Below are 5,029 nucleotides of genomic sequence, written 5' to 3' on the forward strand. Positions count from 1 at the left end.
TTAAGAGAGACCCAATTTAAAAGTTTCTTTTAGAAATGCAAGTTTGGTTTTTAAGATTTGGCTGTAGCAGCATGAATGCCTGGCCAAGTTAGGAGTGTCACCTGTGGACCTGAAAGAAGAAATAAAACAAAATAGAAATTTCTCGTCTTAGAAATTAAATCAATATTTTCAGAAATGCACTGTTTTTCAAGACAACCTACTTGCTAATGACTTAGAGACAAAACTAAATAGAAATAAATAAGACGTAGTTTACTGCTGTAATAATAATAATAATAAATAATAAAGCCAGAGTTCTTTATTACTCAGTATCTGCAAAACACACCATATCCAAAATAAAATATTTATTAATTAAAATACGTTTTTCTGTTTCTACAGTTGAAGGGCTACAAGCAAAAGAAGGCAGAGATCTCTAGTGTCTGTTCAGTCAGTTGATGGCACTCTGAACTCTACACTTCTTTTTTACTTTTTTACTCACATATCTCTCAACATACACATTTTCTCTTATTAGTTTTTCCATTTAGACTTTTCTTCTGCAATTCTAACTGTAAATACGTATTTAATATGAAAACTTTCTATAAAGGACTGAGATAAATCTAAGAGAATGTGGTCTACCATGTTCAAAGAGATCTAAAGATCAAAGAGAGTACAGGCAAGAATCTGGCAAGAGAGGTCCAGACAGTGTCTCCCTCAAGAAAAGTCAATGCGTTTCCTCAGAAACTATTTCTGTCACCATGTGTTCTCTAAATAGCCTTCTGAAGAATTTCCCAAGGAGATTTCTTCCCATGGCACTTGGGAAAGGTTCCTTCCACTAGGACTGGCTTTTGGGAAGGAGTGGACTAGAGACCATTATGTCAAGTTACTAAAGATAGCCTGTCATCTACTTTAATTCTGTCAGGAAAAAAAAAAAAAAAAAATCCACACTGTGATTTTCAAGTTTAAGCCTGCCTACTAGTAAACACATATTTACATTGGCTTATAGAAAGCTATAGTTTATAAATAGCTTACCTTCCAAATATTTTTAACCCTGCAAACGAATTCTTAAATAATGTCCTCTCTCAAAACTGTGGCCTTTCTTATTTACATGAACAGAAGAGTAAAAGGCAAATTATTATCATTTTCTTAACTCTTAGGCATCTTCAGTGGAGAAAGCCACTTGTCAGTTTTATTTGCCTAAGTCTTTTAAATTGATGAGTAGGTTTTGGAGAAAAGCAATAGAATCTAACTTTAGCCTCCATTTGTGCTTTTTGCCAGTTTCCTGCAGAGCTGAGAGAAAACTGAAGGGCATTGATTTAAAATCAGAGTGGATAGGTTAGGTGGTTGCATTTTCTGACAGGAAAGTTTCACTGAATACACATTTTAATTTCTTAAATTTATTACTTAGTTAATAGGTAAAGAAACATATGCTTACTTCATTGAAATATATTGAGTTCACATATATTTCAGTTAAATATTTCTATGTGATAATATCAGCTAAATCTTCCTTTATTTGTTAACTATTTATTTTCTTTGTTTTGGTATCTCTGGTCAAAGAGATAACGTTAAATACATAAGATTTGTTGTTTTGTTTATGTAAGGATAAGACAAAAAGCTATGCTACAAAATCATGAACAAAAATAACAAAATGTGAAGCTATCGTTTCCTGACATATCCTACAACTATTTCTATACACTTCTGAAAGCAAAATTTTCAGTTCTTTATTGTGGCACTGTAGGATAAGCAATGGACAGCTAACTGACAGATCGGCAGTTCAAACCCACCATCTGCTCCTCGGAAATGCTACACAAGATCACTACAAGTCGGAACTGATTCTACAGGCAATTAGCAACAGCAAGCCTTTTCCAGAAGAAATCTGTGCTCTTCTATTATATGGCAAAATGGTAGCCTTGGCATTCTCAAGGGACACAAATTACCTTTTTTTAAAAAATATCCTTTGCAATTGGGGAACAAAATTAATTTTGAACGGGCAACATCAGGTCTGTAGGGAGAAGGGTTAAGGTTTCCAAGAAAATTTTCATACGACATCCCTTGCTACCGATGAAGAATGAGCAGAATAAGTAGAAGCATAGTCATAATGGGGAAAAAAAAATTCTTCCACACAATTTTCCTTACTAGTGCAGTTTTCACTTGTCTCAAAACTCCTTCCCAATGTTGTTATTGTTGTTGTTAGTTGTTGTTGAGTCGGTACTAACTCAAAGCAACTTTATGCACAACAAAACGAAACACTACCCTGTCCTGAGCCAACCTCACAATTGCTGCTACACTTCAGACCAAAGTTGTTAACACTATTTCAATTCATCTCATTGTTTTTTTGTTTTGTTTTGTTTTGTTTTGTTTTGCTGACCATTCACTTTACCATGCATATTGTACTTAACCAGAGACTAGTTCCTCCTGATAATATGTCCAAAAGTATAAAAGACAAGTCTCACCATCCTGGTTTTGGCTGGACTTCTATTTTTATTTATTTATTTTTTATTGTGAATTATATGATAGTTTACATGTGAGAACATTAGCTTTACATTCATATTATCGTATATAGTTTCATTGCTATGGTTACAGTACCCTCCATGCATCATCCAACAAGTTTGCCCCTCCTCTCCACCGGTCGTCAGCACACAGCCCCTCTCCCTCTCTGGGTCTAGAGTTACCAGCCGCTCCACCTCTCCATGTCATAATTTCTACCTCCATCTCTGGCATCACTGTTTCTCTAGGTAGGTCATGCACTCCGCTATTCTCCCTTGATGTTCCCAGGGACCTCTGCTCTTGGACTGCAAAGTCAATCACTCCCCTCCTTTTGCTACGAAATGTCTACCTTTACATTTCCAACCCTGCCAGTCAGTCCTGATAACCATTATTCACTATTTTACCAAAGAGTCCTATCCCCATCTGCTTTCATCAGCCCCACCCAGACATATTGGATGCTACAATGTGGAGATTCTACCTTTTTCTACATCCTCTGTATCTAGTCTCCTTCTTAAAAGCTTGTAAGCCAATTGCTTCTTGCCAAGAAATCAAACAATGTATTGCATTAGGCAAATCTGCTGCAGAAGAACTTTTTAAAATGTTGAAGAGCAAAGATGTCAGCTTGAGGACTAAGATGTAACAATACCTTCCGGTTCTTCCCTCTCCCCTCCCTCCAACTCCATTTTGTCTGTTTCCCCACCCTAAGCTACAAGGCGCGTAGTTTAAAGGACAATGTGGCTTTTGATAGGCCAGAGCTAAATCACCCCAGCAATGACCACTCCCTTCCTGTTGAATCTATATAAATCCCCTCCCTTCCTGTTGACGCTCTCTTCTTCTACTTCCTCTCCTCCCGTCTGCCTCCTGCCTTCTCTCTCCTGCAGAGGTTACCTTCCTCACCCTGAATAAAGGTCTCTAGATGGGCCATCTGGTGTGAGGTGTGGTTGATGAGCGGTGCCGGGTCCTTTCACTAAGGTGCACCTGACCCAAGCCATAGTATTTTCAATAACGTCATATGCATGCGAAAGCATGACAGTGAATAAGGAAGACCATAGGAAAAATGATGCCTTTGAGTTATGGTGTTGTAGGAGAATATTGAAAGTGCCATGGGCTGCCAAAAGGACCAATAGATCTGTTTTGGACTAAGTGCAGCCAGAGTGCTCCTTGGAGAACAAGATGGCCAAACGTCATCTCTCATATTTGGACATATTGTCAGGAGGGACCAATCACTGGAGAAGAATATCATATTTGGCAAGGTAGATAGAGGGTCAGAGAAAAAGAGGAAGACCCCCAACAAGATGGATTGGCCAAGTGGCAGCATCAGTGGACTCAAGCATGGCAACAGTAGTGAGATTGACCCAGGATCGGGCAGTGTTTCATTTTGCTGTACATAAAGTCGCTATGGGTTGGTACCAACTCAATGGCACCTAACAACAACAACAACATGTATTAATTGCTGCCATTATTTTTTTTTTTTAGTGGTGTTGCTGCTTTCTTTGTTCTGTATGTCTTCCTTTTCTGAGTCCATGCTTTTTGTTTTCTTTCTTGTGAGTTTTCTCATACTTTTAATGTTGCCATGTTCTTCTTCAATTTTCATTTTCTTGGTATGTTGTGTTCATTTTCTTTGAGGTTACCTTATATTCCATTAACTTTTCCCTCCATTTAGTGAAGTCTGTTTTATCCTATAATCTACCTGACCTTCTCACCATCTGGATCTCTGTTCATACATGTTTACCTTCTTTTACATTGTAATTGTTTTGATCATAAGCTGACCTCCCAGAGTCTCTGAGTTTGTTCTTATAGTTTTGTTCTGTTCTCAACTCTTCCTTCTGTGGTTTTATTTCTGGGAGGTGATGCCACGTATGTCAATCTCTGGTTGTTATCTGTTTTTGTTCGTTCTCTGTCCACACAACTCCCTTTAGACTGTTTTGTAACATACGGTTGACTTTGGCAAATTCCATTAGCTTCTGTTTATCCTGGTATGTTTTGATTACACCGTCGTATTTGAATCATAGCTTTCCTGGATAAAGGATTCTTGGTTGACAGTTGTTTTCTTTCAGGGTTTAATATACTTTTCCCCATTGCCTTCTTTCTTTCATGGTTTCTGCGGATCAATCCTAGCTTAATCTGACTTGCTTGCCTTTGTATATAACACTTCTTTTTTCCTTAGCTGCTTTCAAGATTCTCTCTTGATCTTTGATTTTGGAGAGCTTGACTGTGATATGTCTTGGTAATTTTCTTTTGGGGTTTATCCTTCCTGGGGTTCTTTGAGCTTCTTGAATATTTATCTTTTCACTTTTCAGGATGTTAGTGAAATTTTCTTCCAGTAGTTCTTCAACTATTTCCTCTGTGGACTTGTATGATTCTTCCGGTTCTGGAATGCCGATAATTCTTATTATTCCACTTTACGTAGTCCAATATGAATCTTAGACCTTCTTCAGATTTTTTCAACCTTTTTTTCTGTTTGCTCTTCTATCTTAGTGGTATTCAGAGATTTGTCTTCCAGATCACTAGTTCTGCCTTCCATCTCGTCTATTCTACTTCTTTGCCCTTTCAGTATATTGTCTATTTC

Source organism: Chrysochloris asiatica, unplaced genomic scaffold (genome assembly GCF_000296735.1).
Source record: "Chrysochloris asiatica unplaced genomic scaffold, ChrAsi1.0 scaffold00227, whole genome shotgun sequence".
NCBI lineage: Eukaryota > Metazoa > Chordata > Mammalia > Afrosoricida > Chrysochloridae > Chrysochloris > Chrysochloris asiatica.